General features: G+C 42.6%; 1 long non-coding RNA gene across 19 annotated transcripts in view; it reads right to left on the bottom strand.

Annotated features, from left to right (window-relative positions):
- Positions 1-18952, bottom strand: part of LOC310852507 — a 227236-nt gene that overhangs the window by 28452 nt on the left and 179832 nt on the right. For 4 of the 19 annotated variants that reach the window (XR_014568167.1, XR_014568170.1, XR_014568173.1 and 1 more), the window contains exon 3: positions 8823-8941. The exons of 11 other annotated variants lie outside the window; for them this stretch is intronic. This is a non-coding gene — a long non-coding RNA (uncharacterized lncRNA). Of the gene's footprint in view, positions 1-1227; positions 1544-8822; positions 8942-9560; positions 11060-18952 lie in introns of those variants that run through there. 4 more of the 19 variants (XR_014568177.1, XR_014568178.1, XR_014568179.1 and 1 more) reach the window with 4 other exon arrangements.

Raw genomic sequence — 18952 nt, 5'->3', positions numbered from 1 at the left:
ATCACAGCAGCAAGATTTTATGGAACATTAGAATATGAAGTGACTCAAGCACTTAATGTTCTTGAACAGAACGCTATCTGTGCTGCACTTCAGAACAAAAGGAAGATCATAAGGGGTTCAGGTGGTCCTGCAATGTGGCTGGTAGGCTTAGTAAATCAATCCTGGTGGTGTACTATTGGTGGGCCACATATGATGCATGAGAACATCTCTGGAACATGTGCAAGGCATTGTATTTCCCGTTCCCTTCCACTCCAAATGATAAAGCATTCCTAAACAGAAAACATCTCCATTTGAAAATACACAGAGTACTTGAAAGTAGTTGCATGTGTGTCGACTGCTATGTGACTATGCACCCAGGAAAGTCACTATTGGCCACCGCTTCCCAGCATATACACACCACATCCCCAGCTGAACTCGATTCACTTTGGGGTTGCATGTGACTAGTGACCACTGAGCATGAAGCTTATCTCTAGCTGATCAGCTACACCTATTAGATTCAATGGGGACTAGAACAGCATTGTGCTGTGAGTCTACCCAGACACATATGTATACCCGTGACATGTATGTACAGTGGTACCTTGGGTTACATACGCTTCAGGTTACAGATTCTGCTAACCCAGAAATAGTGCTTCAAGTTAAGAACTTTGCTTCAGAATGAGAACAGAAATCATGCTCCGGCGGCGAGGCAGCAGCAGGAGGCCCCATTAGCGAAAGTGGTGCTTCAGGTTAAGAACAGTTTCAGGTTAAGTACAGACCTCCGGAACAAATTAAGTACTTAACCCGAGGTACCACTGTATCTCTTTTTCGGGTTCAGGTTGCATGTGTAAACAAGAGCAGAGAGGGACATAGCAATCTATACCAGGGACTCAGCTACATTAGTAAAAATAAAAAATAAAAAGTTTTAAATGCGTTATAATGCTGTGACACCAGATGGTGCTGTGGTGTTCCATCTTTCGGCAACATGATTTCCCATTACAGTGGTACCTTGGGTTAAGAACTTAATTCGTTCTGGAGGTCCGTTCTTAACCTGAAACTGTTCTTAACCTGAGGTACCACTTTAGCTAATGGGGCCTGCCTGCCACTGCCGCCATGCCGCTGCCACGCAATTTCTGTTCTCATCCTGAAGCAAAGTTCTTAACCTGAGGTACTATTTCTGGGTTAGCGGAGTCTGTAACCTGAAGTGTCTGTAACCTAAAGCGTCTGTAACCTGAGGTACCACTGTATAGGCACTGGAGAAGCACATGCTCTATTGTTTCTATTTGTCCAGAATCACAGGGGAATTGTCTCTCTGAGTAAGCAATCTTCCTATATTGACCTTCATTGACAGCCGAGGGGAGGGCAAGACATCGTGCCAGGGTAAAGGCCCTCCAATGCTTAGGGACTTCAAGTTTAGTTAGATATGCCATGGGGGAGGCAGAGTACCTGATGGATTCATTGGCAATAAAAGTTGGGGTCCTGGCTAGATCTAATTGGTGCTCTGTGTCTGCTACACATTGTTTAATGAGTGCTTTGGCCTGATCATATCGCATGCTGAGTAGAAGACCTGGAGAGAAGCCCAGGGACACGAGTATCAAAGATGGGAGATGTTGAATAGTGGAAGAGATGGACGAAGGACACAGCTCTGTTGGATTCACAACTCTTTATTGCAGCAGTTAGAACTGCTCCTGGAATCAGACTGACTTTATATAATGCTGCTTTATATAATGCTAAGTAACTTGAAACAGTAACAACTCACAACTAGCTAACCAATCAGGACCAATCAGGAGTGGCAGTTTTCAATCCTTCATTTACATACTGGTGCCCCTGAGTGAGAACTGCAACTTAATCTTAATACATAATAGGAGAAATGAGGGAGGGGTGTGTGAAGGAGCGACAGAAAGGCAGAGAAAAGCAAGTGGACGACACACTTTTGGATCTGCCTTCCACCTTCTACTGGCCTGTGGCCCCTGACAGATTACCCAAATGGAATGTGTCCCTCAGCAGAAAAAAAGGTAGCAGACCCTGACCTATACTGAGAGAGCCAGTTCACTGTAATAGAGAAATGCCTCCGATTAGTTTCCTGACATATGAAGTGGATTTCCATGGGGGAGGGGACAGTTAATTCATTAGTGTGCAAAAAGGGTAGGGACTCATTTGGGAAGCTCCAAAGAAAATGTCTAATCAGTTTTATTGCTTCAAAATAGCCCTTTCTGATGCCTTAGCTGATATTCACCTTGAATCCTACTTTTAGAAAGAAAGAAAAGCAGAAATATGTCTTGTTTGCTTTCAATCTCCCTTGCCATGCTCAATTAACTCCACCTTTTTCCGTTCCCCACAAGGAGCTGTCAGTTCCTTCTGGCAATGACTGTTCAAGTGTACCCCAGACCAGTATTTTAGCTCTCCTGCATAGCAGCCCTTCAAAGCTGAAGCTTCAGGCTCAGTTGACTTCAGGCTAGGATTTTCTTCTCCCCGTGGAAGAATAAGTTTGGGGCATAAAAGGCAGAAGAAAGGCACTGAGGAATGCTCGAAACAACGAGAATGCTATCTGCATGGCTGGAGGCTTGTCCTTTAAAAACAGAGTCAATGAAGCCTCAGCAGTGTTTGTTGATATCCGTGCACGATTGTGAGGAACAATTCTACAAATGAAGTTAGATGAAAGAGTTGGGGGGTGGAATTATGCCAGAAGCTGCAATATGCATGAATGTGGAATACGTCAGAAATTCTTAGAAACGGGATCTTTCAAGGTAGGTGCTAACAGTCCTGTCTCGTTTGGTAGAAGCTGAAGACTCCAGATAAAGCTGAATGTGGCAAGTTCCCAGTGCCACTCCAAATACATACCCCACGTAAAAATAATGAAAGGTGATGAAAGGAAATGTGTTTTTCAGGGTCACATGGTGCTGCAAGGCCAGCCAAAGTTTTAACGACTAACACAGATCCTTAAGATCAACGGTTAACAAGCAAATTACTTGTAAACGATTAGCTGGGCTTCCAAAGTGTTTGACACAAGTTCCATTATATTCAGTAGAAAATCTATAAGAGCCAGTGGCAACAGCAGAACATCAATAAAAAGGCTCTGCGAGGTTTCCCTGAAAATAACCAAACCTTTCCCACTGTATGCAATGAAAGTTTGCATGTCAAATATTGTCACACATAAGACATGTATGGGCACTTTTCCAAAACATGAACTGCATTGACTCCTAAAGTGATGACCTTGTTAACAGAGTGTTTATAAACTCGAGGTGATAGCCTGGGTGATGGGCCATTAAGGGGAACAAAAGGAAGGGGCACTGTGTGAGACAGCAAGGTGGTGTGTCCCCTCACTCAATTAGATAGAATGAATTGCAGTATTATGAAGTAAGAATGATAAGAAGTGAAGCAGCAAGTTGGAGAGAGAGTCAGAGAAATGTTTGAGAGCAACACCTAATCTTTGCTTGAATCCAAGGTTGTGGCTACAGGAGAAACAAGACTCTTTGAGGTGCTAATGCTGTGACCCCCCCCCTTCATCGCAGGCTCAGGTTGTATATACAGTGATACCTCAGGTTAAGTACTTAAATCATTCCAGAGGTCCGTTCTTAACCTGAAACTGTTCTTAACCTGAAGCACCACTTTCGTTATGGGGCCTCCCACTGCTGCCGTGCCACCGGAGCACGATTTCCATTCTCATCCTGAAGCAAAGTTCTTAACCTGAAGCACTATTTCTGGGTTAGCGGAGTCTGTAACCTGAAGCGTATGTAACCTGAAGCATATGCAACCCGAGATACCACTGTATGTGTAAATAAACCATATATCATAAAGACACCACGGTCTCCATCGTGCCTCATTCCCAAAGGAAACACCAACCCTGAACCCCTGGAATTTTGCGTTGCTCAGAGATTGGGATGGTGTACAAAAGTATAAAGGCCAGGTTTGGAAGGCACACATTCTCCCCCTAAAACAGCCTCTTCATTCTCTGTTGAGAAGCAATTTTGAAGTGACAGGAGAGTGTAAATTCCTCCCTTTTCTGTTTGATGACTTTGAATGCCTGTGAAAATTAAAGAGTCAGCCAAGCAGGCCTTGATGCCAGGTGTTATCAGTCTTAAGTTAGTTCCCTGTTAGCAAGTTCACTCCTCTTCACAACACCATCAATTTTACCCACTCCCTTCTCCCATATTGTTAAACACCATTTAACCGAGCCCTCCCTGCATGCCCCCCTTCCATTCCTCCCAAAGTGAATCTTTAGTCTGAAGAATCTTTGCATCTTGGCCTGCTGCTGTGCCCTTGAGGGCTTCCCTGTCACATCACAAGAGGAAGAAAAAAGGAAATGCATATCACACAAAAAGGACATCAAGCTGCATAAAATTTTCAAATGCTAACGTGTGCATATAAGTGCAAATTACAAAAGAATTATTATAATTTAAGCACAAATAACACACACACCATACATCTCACCATGGTGGCATGTTTTGTGTCAAGGTGCCCTAATATGCCTAGTCTGTTTTCCATATAGTTTCTTACTATTTCAAGGCCCCTACTCTGCTTTCATGTGGTTCCATATCTGTAAACCAGCCCTGGACTCTAATGGAGGACTTTTTCAAATAGAGGGCTGCCCTCTGTAAGCAGGACAGCTGACCGCCCTTAATATCACATCTAAATGGATCTTCATATTAGTGTAATATGCTGACAAAGGATAATGACTACATATTTCTCCCCTACAAAATTATCTTGGGAGACATCAGAATGATGCTGTTATAATCCTGTTCCCCAAATAGTCTATTTACTCATTGTAAAAGGAGGTAACATACAATGTCAGCGTACACTGAGCTTTGTGATCCAGTACTTGGAAAATGCAAATTATGATGTGCCAAGATGGATCAACCAAACTATACATCTATCAGTTTGCCTTCCTAATTCTTTTTTGGGTTGTTGCTTACTTTTGTTGCTTACTTTTGCCGTGACATGAGCTCGGCCCATACAGGCTGCTTTCCCATCTATTTACATCTTTTCAACACTCATAGATTATAATTAAGTTTGCACCTCTAGAATTTCAGCCAGGGCTGAATCAAGCACTGCTTATTCAATTTGAAAATGTGAAGTTTGGGAATGAGCACTCAGGTTTGCTTTCGCTCCTATAAAAATGTGGCTTTGAGGCACAGTGGTTTAAATCATTGCACTGCTAATTCATTTTGCATTCATGTTGTTTTGTTATTTTATTATATTTTCTTCTTTTGGTTTTGTTTACATCATTTTGTCTTCATAAATAAAGCTTGCCACCGGTTTCAGGCTGATTACACAAAAATGCAGCCTGACTTTCCCTGAGCTGGTGACTTTGAGGTTAGTAAGAACAGGATCAGTGCAAGAGATTTTGATACTTGAGGTGGATGGCAGGAACAAAGACTGGCGGCCATTTTCTTCCCCCTCCTCACTTTTGAACTTAGGTGAACCATAGCTGACTAGCTCCATAGGTTTCAGTAGGACTTAATCGTGAGAATCCTAGGCAGACGTCACTGGGAGTAAGCCCCAATGTCTTCAGTGGGGCTTACTTTTGAGTAGACATGTATAGGACCATACTGGAACTTTAGCTAGAACAGGGCCCTTCAATTTTCAAATGTTCACAAGTCTTTTAGTTGTCTTTTTAAAACGTTACTCTCTGAATTAAGCAGTCTTGAATATTACAGACCCTAAAGCTCAAAAAGAGCACAGAAGGATGATGATGAGAGATGCAAAAGGTGCTAGCATGTAATGCAAATAATCATGCAGGAATTCCATGAAGATTAGAGTCATTTCTGTGCAATGTTAATGACACTGCAAATTCCAAGCAATTATTTCCATTTAGCAAGCGGGAGCAGCAACATGTACATCCAGGCTGAACTGAATAGCAATAGGCGTGAGGCCTTCTCAAAGGTAAAGCAATTGCATTGCCTGTTGCATTTTAATTGGCTGTAATTTAATTTTGCCCCTTTTCCAATGGTTTAATAGCTTTCCTCCATGCTCATGCATAAGCAGGAGTCTAGGAGATTTGTCTGATAAGCGGGTGGAGGGGGGAGCCAGCAACACTTTGAGAATGAACATATTTGATAAGTAATAGAGTGGTCTAGAATTTGTGGAAAGTGATAAAACCCAGAAACACCATCAATTCAATGACAAACATCGCTTTGGCCAACCAGTTGTGTTCGCCGTTATGATGAGTAGTAGCTTGAGGAAGATTCTGTCACCTGAAGCTTCTTTTTCCGAAAGGGTCTCTTCAAACTAAGTGAATAGGCAACAAAATGGCAAATGTGGTTCAATGGATTTTATACATCAAGAAGATTGTGCTCATAACCCTCTGAGATCTCATGTTGTACTGTTTTAGTGTTGTTAGCCGCCCTGAGCCCGGCTTCGGCTGGGGAGGGCGGGATATAAATAAAATTTATTATTATTATTATTTATTATGGCAATACACTGAAATAATTTTTGGGAGAAACTGTAAGAATATGATTTGATATTTTTAAGTGTTTGGTGTGTTGTGAGTTATGTTGTTTTATGTGTGGTGTAAAGAATGAATTTTTTAAAAAAAAATGGAAAAGAAAGAAAAGAAAATGGAGTTGAAGAGACTTAAAATGCAAAGCAGCAAATGTACTGATCCAACCATCTCTAGCCACTACTCATCTAAAGCTTTCCCTTGAAACAGGGAACAAGCAAATCATGTCACAAATATATAATATGCAATGATATCGCCATCAGTAGTGACAGATTTTGTGATGTTGTCTTACTTCGTTCATTTTTCATGTAATATTAAGACCGTCTTGCTTTGCAGCTGTTTCCCATTCAGAATTATTTTGCTCTTTCAACCCTGCACACTTCACCTGTGTGGAGTGAGTATTTTTGAAAATTTCAATATGTTCTTTGTAACATGAATTCTGGCCACATAACCGCATTTTGGTTTATGCCATTTTGCTACAGACATAGAATATACGTGTATGTGGAAAGGAGATTACTTATGTAAAGTGAAGCTAACGTAGCAGGATTTATTATCAATTTTTAAGAAAAGGGCTTTTAAAAAAATGAAAATAATATGGCCTAGGAAAGTGTCAGCCGAAGACATTTTGGCATCTGAGGTGAACCACAAAATTGTTTTCTCCACCCCACCAGGGCAAAAGGGGTGAGTAAAGATCTACTTCAGGGACATGGGGGAGAAAAAAGATCTACATCAGGATCTTTTGCCCCTCTGGACCCCGCCACCTGAGATGGTTGCCTTACCTTGCCTTATGGGCTGGCAGGCCTTCATCTAGGGCATCGTAACCCTACAAATGCTCATGCAACCTCACTCATGGTGGGCTTGCTTTGATGAGGGCATTCAATATCATATCATATTACGTGCTATTTCATAAGCAGGTTTTGAAAACACAAACTTGCTAGCCACCAGATAATCCAACAAGATCTGCTGTGCTTCTAAGGAGACGTCATCTCCAGGTTGCTTCTATATTCTTGCTCAGTATTGTTCTTTCCATCTCTTTTTGGCTGGGCCTTGTGATTTGCTTGTAATTAGTCACCCACACTTCGTGTAAATGCTCAGACTCTCCCAGCTTTCTAATATATGCCCTAACAAATAAATATTCATGAAATTCACCGTGAAATGCTAAAAAAAAAATCCTTAGTTAGGATACTGACCTCTGCCCTGCAAGGAAAAAATAATTTTATTATCATGCAAAACTGACCTCTAGTGTTCCACAGACTTCTTTCAACTTTGGTATTAAAATGCATGACCTAGCCCCCTCTGCATAATACCTAATTAAAACTGCTGCATTATCGACGTGTTACAGATATGAAACAGGAACTCTTGGGTGGCCTACTTATGAGGGGAAAGTGTAGAGGAAAATTACTCTTTTATTTAAAGGGCCTGTACTGTATTTCTGCAAAACAACCGAACCTAATTCTATGCGTCCACCTCACACAAATAAACTGTAGAGCTCTTGGAAAAAAATGAGGAACTAGAGAAAATTAACTGCAAAAGCCACTCATTTGGTGTGTTAGGATATCAGCATATATCTTCAGGGTTACACAGGGAAACAAACCCAAAAGACACATTTCCTCATGGAGACCCTTCCAAGAGTCACTTAACAGTGATGCAAAAGGCGAAAGGACACTGGATGCAACTCTGACTGTTGCATTACTTTATTCCAACCACATACAAGCCAGAGGTTTCTACATGCACACATATCTCCCCAAGCTCTATCCAGACAAGCAAAATGAATTATCACATAATCTTGAGGTGGGCAGAAAGCAGGTGCAGTGGCAATTGCGTCTTGTGGAGATCGGCTATGGCGAGGGAGGGGTGTGGTCCTTGGGGCCACGTAGGGAGGTCTAGGGGGCTACATTTGGCTCCTAGGGCTGTAGTTCCCACCCCTGAGATGAAGCATTGAGGGCAGTGCCATTTTTCTAGAAAAATAGGTGCCAGAACTCACCAGTGCCAGAACACTGCCTTGTTCTCTTAGAATGGCAGTGGTGCCCACCTGAGAGGTGCCGGAACTGAGTTCTGGCAAGTTCCAGCTGAAAAAAAGCCCTGAATGGGGGACCTTTTAGTTTAGGGGGGTGTGTGTGTGTGTGTGTGTGTGTGTGTGTGTGTGTGTGTTTGTGTGTGTGTGTGTTAATGGGCGACATGGCAGAGTTTTATAAAACTACACACAGTGTAGAGAAAGTGGGCACAGATGAGTTTTCTCTCATAACACTAAGACTCAGGGTCATCCTGTGATTCTTGCACATAATGAATTTATGAAACCACCATATATGGCAGGGGGCATTTGCTTAGATACCTGCAAAATGGAATTAGATTAATTCACAAATGATTAGATTACCATTGCTTATTAATTAGGATGGCTATATACTACCTTCAGGTTCAGAGAAATAGTAACCTCTAAGGAGCAACAGCTGAGAGGGCTGCTGCCTTCAGGTCCTCCTTTTGAGGTTCCCAGAAGCAACAGGTTGGCCACTGTGACCAGGGATGGATCTACACACAGGAAGAAAAAAATGCTATAAACAAGTTATAAATTAAATTGTTATAACAAAAGGGGGGAAACTGTGTTTTTTTGACTAAGATCAACCTTTGATCTGATCCAGCAGAGCTTTTCTGATGTTCATGCTACTGTGATGATTTGTAAAGTACAAACACCCTTTACACATTATTCATGGATCACAACCATTTTATCATCACATACAGTATGTCTTAAAGAAATGACATTTCATGATAATGGGTGTGGCTGATCTATATTTAGTGCAAGTTAAAATGTTTACTCTGGGTTCCTGCCCTCCAGTAATCTGGTACTCAAAATGTGAAAACAGATGGAATCCAGCCTTAAGGATTTGTCATGTCGAACAAGAATATTCATTCATTCATTTGTGTGTCACGTTTACACACACACACATCAGACTCAAAGCAGCTTGCAACAAAATACATTTCAAAACCAAGCAGTACAAAAAGAATGTCCTATTAACATAACAAAGAAATACAATACAATAGCAAATACAATATTATCCAAAAACAACATTTCAGAACTATAAATACATGATTACATAAGCAACATCCAGCACCCAATAACAAAAATAGCAAGGGAGATTTACAGTTTCACCTTGGTCCTATAAACACCCCTTGCATGATGTTCCTTGAAGTCCTTCACTTTCACCAGCTTCTCATAAGGTTTCCAAAGTTTTCTCCTCCCGTAATGTTGCTCCCCTCCTGTGATGTTGATGTTAGTTGCATTAACCTGAAGTTCATCAGTCAGCTCATAAAATGAAACAAGGACATTCTGTTTGTCAGAAATGAATAGGCTACCAAACAAAGCCACAACCCTTTGGAACCTTCCTTTGTGTACCACTAACACTAAGCAAACACCTCTGGTACAATATTATGAACTGTTCTTTTGTTCAACTGTGTAAAACCATAAGGGGTTATGAAAAATTCAGTTGCTTGGCTGGTAGCGCATTAAAAAGCTCCACAGTCTCACTTTTCTCCATCACCATAGAGGCCTATGATTCATGACAGCAAAGGGGAAAAAAAGTACCCTCATGATATTCATTGTGTCTTGCTCTCTGTCAGAAAGCAATTTTCACACATTCCTTGTCCAATCCGTTTGAGTTGCCCACAAATGAAAACAAGGCTCATTGAATACAGTTCTGTTCCACCAAGCACTACAAGTGCTCTGATGGCACTGACCTTATTAAGGTGCCTTGTCCCCGTGCCATGAGAATGTTTATGGGAGCCCAAGACACATGATTACCAATGGCACAAAACACTAAATCAGAGAGGTCACGGTGGATAAATCCTTCATAGCTGGAAGCATGAACTGATGGGAAGAAGGAACATCCATTTAGAGGGTTGTTGATGTTGTTGGTTTTTTAAAAAAACAATGTAGGTCTTTTATAAAAGGAAGATTTTCAAGTTCTAAGGTACAAACATGAGCCATCGACATGTCCCAAATGGGCAAATTTTAGTCTTGCAGTGACTAAATTTCCAAACACTTCCAAAACAGCCCAAGGAATGTGGCCAGGCGCACAAGCCCTCATGCACCAGCCATTATTCTCCCCACAGGCCTTGTTTTTCATTGTTTGCTGCTAGCGTTTCCACTGATTTAAAAGAGTTGTGCATCATGTGCAGAGGTTAAAATGGCAAAAATAGCAGGCTCTGGGCCAGGGCAAATAGGTTTTGCTGCCTAAGGCAAAGGACAAGGTGGTTACCCACTAGCATCCCACTGCTATTGACTCACCACTCAACCTGTTGAAGAAGATAGGAGAGCCAGAGAGTCTCAAGGGGAACAGCTGGGGCCTGCTGATCTGCTCCTGCTGCTGAAGCAATATATCTGCTAGATGAGGGAGTGAATAGGTGGTAGCAGTTGCTCATCTTCTTTTTCATTGAATTTGTCCACTGACTTGTCTCCTCTAACCCAGAAGGAAAAGGTAAGGTAAAGGTAAAGGACCGCTGGACGATTAAGTCCAGTCAAAGGAGACTATGTGGTGCAGCACTCATCTCGCTTCAGGCCAGGTCATGTGGCCAGCATGACTAAACTGCTTCTGGCACAGTGGGACACTGTGACACAAGCCAGAGCACATGGAAACACCATTTACCTTCCCACTGCAGTGGTACCTATTTATCTACTTGCACTGACATGCTTTCAAACTGCTAGGTTGGCAGGAGCTGGGACAGAGCAATGGGAGCTCACACCGTCACGGGGATTCGAACTGCCAATCTTCTGATCAGCAAGTCCAAGAGGCTCAGTGGTTTAGACCACTGCGCAACCCGCGTCCCAATAGAGGGAAAAGGTAGGCAATGACATACCCTCCAACATTTTTCCAATTAAAATAGGGACACCTTATTCCGCAATAGTAGTAGTAGTAGTAGCAGCAGCAGTAGTAATGTTTTAGCCCTTCCATCTGACTGGGTTGCCCCAGCCACTCTGGGTGGCTCCAACATATATAAATGCACAATTAAACATTAAATATTTTAAATATTAAAAAAAACTTTCAGATGTCTTCTAAAGGTTGGAAAATTACTTATCTCCTTGGCTCAGGGATCGCATAACGCCATATTTTCTGATGAAAATAGGGACGTCCTGCCATACCCTCCAACATTTCTCTGATGAAAATAGGGTCATCCTAAGGAAAAGTGGGACATTCCAGGATCAAATCAGAAACTGGGGCTGTCCCTGGAAAATAGGGGCACAAAATAGGGTCTACAATGATGAGCAGCAGTGGCCAGAGGTTTCTTGGCAGAGGGTCTGCTCCAGGGGCATCAGTCAAACCAAGTTGGGGCAACGGTGACAAAAATAAATCTCAGTTGATCAAGGGAGAAATGGAAGGCAGCAACAGGCAATGATCTTGCCCCAACTGCTTTAAAGGTGGCAGCCCACATTACTATCTGCTTCATGATATGCTGTGCCCACCTTGACTTTCTTAGCAAGTTCTATGTTTGGCCCTAATGTTTGGATACAAAGGAGCTGCAGCAAAATGTGAATGGGTTTTATAGGGTATATTTGGAACAGGGGAGGATTCTCTATAATTCAACAACCACTACCTTTGGAATGCAAAGGGACTATATAACACCGGTCTTGAAAGACCTACATTGGCTCCCAGTACGTTTCCGAGCACAATTCAAAGTGTTGGTGCTGACCTTTAAAGCCCTAAACGGCCTCGGTCCAGTATACCTGAAGGAGCGTCTCCCCCCCCCCATCATTCTGCCCGGACGCTGAGGTCCAGCGCCGAGGGCCTTCTGGCGGTTCCCTCATTGCGAGAAGCAAAGCTACAGGGAACCAGGCAGAGGGCCTTCTCGGTAGTGGCGCCCCCCCCTGTGGAACGCCCTTCCAGTAGATGTCAAAGCGATAAACAACTACCTGACATTCAGAAGACATCTTAAGGCAGCCCTGTTCAGGGAAGTTTTTAACGAGTGATATTTTACTGTATTTTTGGTTTCTATGGAAGCCGCCCAGAGTGGCTGGGGAGGCCTAGCCAGATGGGCTGGGTATAAATAATAAGTTGTTGTTGTTGTTGTTGTTGTTGTTGTTGTTGTTGTTGTTGTAATAAGTTGTTGTTGTTGTTGTTGTTGTTGTTGTTGTTGTTGTTGTTGTTATCTCTTTGATTTGCTTGGATTGGGGGCATTTTCTAAAAATGTCTGCAGTTACAGGAGTCCTAGCTCCAAAAGGCAACACCCAAACAGGGATATATCAGCAACACATCATAACTCTCTCAGGTAAACATAAGATCTTCTAGATAAAAATAGTTGGGCATCAAATAATGGAAGCTTTTCTACAGTTACTTTGAAGTAGCTCTGAAGTCCATTGGAAGCAATTTTGAAATGAGAATGAATTCTAGCTTTGTAGCTAGAGCAATTAGCTGCTACCTGATAGAATTCTGAAGGCTGGATGATTATTTGCCATTTAGTCCTTATTATCCAACAAAACAGCTATTACGTTGCTGGCATTGCACATGGACTCATTGCACTAGAAGTTCCTCACCTTTGCCTGCCTGCACAGCCATTACTGAGCCTTTGCTTCCAAGCCTGTTTCCTCAGTGTGAGGTATTTTAGAGATTCACACAAAAATGTCTGCCCTGCCCTTCAAAGTGCCTTTGTACCACACCACGCTCTTGCAACAAGTTAAAATCACAATACCATATACCACACTGTAATAAAATAAAGCAATAAAATGTATTCAGCTACAACAAAAGCCAGAGTCCACAAACAAATGTGACCTTTACAGCAGGCACATGGCAGGCAAAAAGACAACCAAAAGACAGCCAAAGGGGGGGGGGGCAAGGTGTTCCACACTAGTCCAGATATTAATATTGCACAGCCTGAAACAGCAAGATGAATAAAAACCGACTCCTCTTGGAATAAAAATTGTCCAGACCCATAATTATGATTCAAACTCTTTGCTCACAGAACTTGTTCCTAAAAACAGATACAAAAACAAATGATACATCCAAATAGTTGTACGGCATCATGTGCGTGTTCAACACAGATTCACTGTCTTATTAATCTGAAATAACTCAAAAAAACTAAAAACTAAAATCAGAGGTCTTTCTCTCTCTCTCTCTCTCCCAACATAGCCTCCATTAGCCTGGAGCTGTTTTCTCTTCAGGAGAGACCTCATTATCACATCCTTTATTCTCTGTGGCTTTCAGAGAAAGATGCAAAGACAACTCACTATCAAAGATAGTGATTTGCAACTGAATAGCCAGCTCTCTCACATGACTTAAAGTTAAACACCACATGAGAGAGCAGAGAATATCATAGGTTAATTATCAACCCATCAGGTACCCAAAGAGCTCTTCTTAGCTTCAATTGAATTTTCCATGTTAACTCTTCGGCAATACACACACAAACACATACAGAGTTATTTTCCATTTCAATCTCAATTAAACAATGATACTTAACAAACACTGTTGGGGCAGCCACTGAGAAGGCCCTGTATCTTGTTGCATCCACACTAAGTTTGACATAGAGAAAGGCCCTTCCTTCTGATGTAAGGGAGCAGGCACAATGGTACGGGAGGAATTGGTCCCACAGGTACATTATGTCATGTTATGGTTTATTTATCCTGCACCAAAGCCATGTATGACTTTAAAGGTAATCACTAACACTATAAGGTATGTTCAGAAGCAAACTGGCACCTACTGCAGATGTTGCAGAACTGGTGTAACATGGGCTCATGGGTGCATGCCCATTAACTAACATCCCTTCTGCTTCATTTTGAATGAACTTCAGCAATGAAAGACTCTTGCCAATGTGGAGTCACTCACAGTAATCAAATCTAGATGTAACTAAAGCATGTGGTACCCTGGTCAGTCTAACATCCTCAAGAAAAGGTCAGCTGGTTTAAGCTAAGTTAAAGCACTCATGGCCAGCGTTTCCACTGGGTCAGCCAGATGTAAAGCTGAGACCAGTAGCCGTCCCAAACCCTGCACCAGATTCTTCAAGGTGAGTACAACTGGTTGTGAGGCACGCAAATAGGTCTAAGACAAGAGTGGGAATTGGTTTGATGGTTGGTGATGTCACAAAAGCACAGGGGGAAGAGGATAACTACGCCACCACCCCCTCTGCAGTTCTGAAAGGAAAATGGCATTTTGGGGAGGACTCTCATACAGACAAAAGACTGCATAAGATAATGTAGACAGCTAGGGAGAAACTAGTAGAAATGTGGGGAACTATTATCATTAATAATATTTTCTATAATGAGATAAGCAGAATTCGTCTAAGGGCCAGGGAATCTGCATACATGTTTTTCAGTCCCTGACTGCAACATCAAGTGATTATTTGCATGTGTAAAACAGCTGCTACAAATCAAGTACCACTGAGTGAAGTTTCACAACCGCCTCATAGGACATCAATCACAATGCTTCCCAGAAGAGGCAGTTCACACATTTCATTTGTGGCTAATCATGTGATAAGTCACTGAGTGATGTACTATATTACTGAGAAATGCATATACATGTGTGAATCAGCCCCAGGTAGTTTCAGGCCTCATCTTTTTCCAGTGTAAATAGATAGACTTTTTTTCCCAAGCAACAAGGACAGAAAACACACTTCAAACAGCTTCATAGGGCAGCCTACAACCCACAACCTAATATAATTGGCAAAATAAATTACTAGACCTCTCCTCTTCATCATTTTCCACAGCAATTTATAATGAGTTTCCTCATTATGTACAGAATAGGCAGCAATGAATATAACAAGAACACTAACCAAACAAGCCTGCTATATTGCCTGTTAAAATACTTGTTTAGCAATGTCAGGGCTGGGGGAAAGAAACTTTACATCTGAAATTGTATGCAGACTTACCTTGGAGTAATCAAGACCAGTGAACTCAATGGGCCTTGCTTCTGAATAAGGTCATGCTATAATGAGGCAACTATTGCATTAACTCCCTAACAATCTCCAAGCTACTTGAACTCATCAGAGTGATTAGATATATGTGCATTGCTATAGTACTATATAGGACCTTAGGGAGAAGAGTTGGTAATAAATGCATTGACAGTGTTGATAATAAGAGCGGTCCTTTAAATAGGACTGAGCTGGAAAAGATGGTGATTTTTCCTGAACATTTTCACCACAACATTTGGCAATCTGAGCAGTGGGACAGTGAATGCTACAAAAGGTGGACATGTTGCAAGAATTTTCTGAGGGATATTTTAAGAGCAAAAATGGTGACCACCAGAGAGAGGTGCTTTGTAATGGTGACAATCTCCCTCACAAATGCTCCACTGCAGTCTGGCTTTATGAGAAATCTAAAACAACAGTTGATAGAGCTTTGAAGAGGGTCAGTAAGTTTTCTCTGCCCTCCAAACCCCTCTCCTTCCTATTTTTGTGTTGAATGTAGCCATGAAATGGGAAGCATTTTATCCAGCCTCAAGTGATGTTACACTTGCGACAGCCCGTTCACACATGCAAGTTTTCACGTGATATTGCAGCTATCCAGTGATGAACATTGTGTGAGCCAGCCCATTGCTTTGCATGTTGGCAACAGAGCCAAAGGAATGATAAATCAAAGGGAAGTTGTACAGTAATGCCATTTTTAAAAAAACACGCCAGATTGTTTTTATTTTATTTTTAAGGAGGATTTTTTTTACATAAGCCTAAAGGGAAGATCAAAAATTATTCCAGATGATGTGTGTTTATTTACAGTGACTGAAGAGGAATGAGCAGATATTTGTTCAAGTAACTTTGGGAGCTGACCATTCAGACTGAAACACTGCTGCAAGCTGACAGGTCATATATCCTGACAGCTCCTGGGAGCAATCCCACCCCCCATTCTGTGTTCAGGTGGCTTTTCTACCCAAGCTCATCTCTAGGGGCTGCTGTAGTTTATCATGATTCCACAGCAATACCTAAATGCAATTTCAGCACATCTCACTTCCACAGTGTTTGAGTAGTTAAAGTGACTTCTTTGGACCAGCAAGCATAAAAGGTTGCTATTTTGTCTTTGAATACACTCAGAAATTCCGCACAGGCACACTCCAGCAAATCTGTTCCTTTTTATGGAACGAGAAGCAGTAGCAGAATAAATGACATAGGACTTTAAGTTCACAACAATTTTTGGTAAATCAAGTTTGTGCTTTTTCACTTTCAGAAATCATATACTATACTTCAAATTGTTATAAAACAATCTCTTCTCTGTCCTTGTCTGGCTTCCAAAGACAAAAGTATGATTATCTTTGTCTGAAATATATCGGTGCATGAATTTAATTCAGCATTTACTAGAAATACGGTGACCTTGTGTGTTATACACTTTTATATATTGCTTAGACGTTTGTCTCGCTGTACATAACATTTTCCCCATCTGATATCGCTCATGTGGGATTTGGATTTTAGTGTTTTGTTGCCAACAATACTGCCTGGTATTGATTTTGCTAAAATAAAAATTAACCCTCTAAGGTTATGAAGGAAAGAGCCCCAGCCATTGCAAATGCCTGAGAAGTGACATCACTTTAAGGCTTCCTATGTTCCTCTTGTAGTGTTTATATTACCCACTGGGATACAGTGAACTGGAAAGTTCTCCCATGCAAGCATTGCTAAAATGAAATAGCCAACTTTCCAGGCAGGGGTGGAGGAAGGGGAGTGTGGTGGGGACGGGCCACCCCAGGTATCACTCACCGCGGGGCCTGCAGCGCGCCTGAGCCATGCATCTCTCCTGGGACTGATGCAGTAGCTTGGGCACCCGCAGGCTCTGTGCTGCCCCAAACTATCTGCCTGCCACCTCCCCCTCAGCTGTAGGGCAGCTGAGTGGGAGGAGGCAGGCAGACTCCTCGGAGGCCCCACAGAGCGTCCTGCTCCAGCTGGCCCCACCCCGTGGATGGTTGGCCCCACCCCTGGGCGCAGGGCACGCACGCTCCCCCAGGCGCTCGATTGGCTTGCTCCACTGCTGCTTCCAGGTATCCCTGTCCAGCAACATCTGCAGGACAAGACAGGTTCCCCAACCCTGGCTTACCCAGCACTAAGTGAGAGCTGGACCATAAAGAAGGCTGATCCATTCTTAAGGAAATCAGCCCTGAGTGCTCACTGGAAGGACAGATCCTGAAGCTGAGGCTCCAATACTTTGGCCACCTCATGAGAAGAGAAGACTCCCTGGAAAAGACCCTGATGTTGGGAAAGATGGAGGGCACAAGGAGAAGGGGGCGGCAGAGGATGAGATGGTTGGACAGTGTTCTCAAAGCTACCAGCATGAGTTTGACCAAACTGCGGGAGGCAGTGGAAGACAGAAGTGCCTGGCGTGCTCTGGTCCATGGGGTCACAGAGTTGGACACGACTAAACGACTAAACAACAACAACATGAAGTTTCTTTGGCAAACCCTGCCAACTCCTTCGTGCCTCTAGCCATGTCTTTGGGCATCTTTCTGCTTCACCAACCCTTCCCTCAGGTTTGTGGTCCTTAGCCATTGCCCACTCTTCTGACAACATTCTCCTGTCAACATTTTTAAAAACAACAACAACATTGTCCATACATATACCTGTCTAAAAGGGTGGCAGTTTCTACAACATCCACATAGGAACAATAGCTGATATAGACTGTACAGCCTAGATTTAGTTTTAGCTTTTCTTTTCTTTTTTCTGCTGCTGCTGCATCACACTGTTGACTCATGTTAAGCTTGTGGTCTTCTCAGGCCCCTAGATCCTTTTCACATGTACAATAGTACCTCGGGTTACAGACCCTTCAGGTTACAGACTCTGCTAACCCAGAAATAGTACCTCGGGTTAAGAACTTTGCTTCAGGATGAGAACAGAAATCGCACGGTGGCGGCAGTGGGAGGCCCCATTAGCTAAAGTGGTACCTCAGGCTCAGAACAGTTTCAGGTTAAGAACAGACCTCTGGAATGAATTAAGTTCTTAACCAGAGGTACCACTGTACTGCTGGAAAGCCAGGTGTCCCCTATCTTATACTCCCATCACCATTGTCCCTTAGCCATGCTGCCTGAGATTGGTGGGAACAACATCTTGAGGGCCACAGGATGCCCCCCCCTTGCCGTAGTGGCAGATCACTCCACACAGATGGCTGCCTTTCAAGAGGTAGTTGCAGCTTCAACAGAAGCCATCTGCAGCATGATCCCCAATGTGATACTTCCTCCTCTCTTGGCAAAGCACTTGTTGACTGAAGAGGACGGAGTCTGGCACAGAGGAAGGATATTGTTTGTCAGGGAGGCTCACCACTTGGCAGAAGTTTTGCAATCCATCCACAATGCACTAACTCAAATGCCAAGAATGAAATCCCATGGTGATAGGGCATAGCACTGCTTTAAAAAGTGCTTGACTGAGATGCCCACTCCTGCCTCTGCCTTGTCCTATCGGTGCTTTTTTTGTAGCGAGAATATCCTAAGTATGTATGCGGTAGCAGAAGGCAAGAGATTTCCTCGTGGTGAACTCTATAATATAATTAGTATTGGAACAAGGAACGGAGCCACAGAGTATTTGTTAAACAGAGCAATCATCCGGTGTATGGATCAGAAAAATGCTTTGGGAGTTGTTACAGAAAATCATTTA

Source organism: Podarcis gaigeae (genome assembly GCF_964106915.1).
Source record: "Podarcis gaigeae genome assembly, chromosome: 9".
Taxonomy (NCBI): Eukaryota; Metazoa; Chordata; class Lepidosauria; order Squamata; family Lacertidae; genus Podarcis; species Podarcis gaigeae.
The sequence above is the reverse complement of the archived record's forward strand: the minus strand, read 5'-3'. Positions and strand labels throughout refer to the sequence as shown.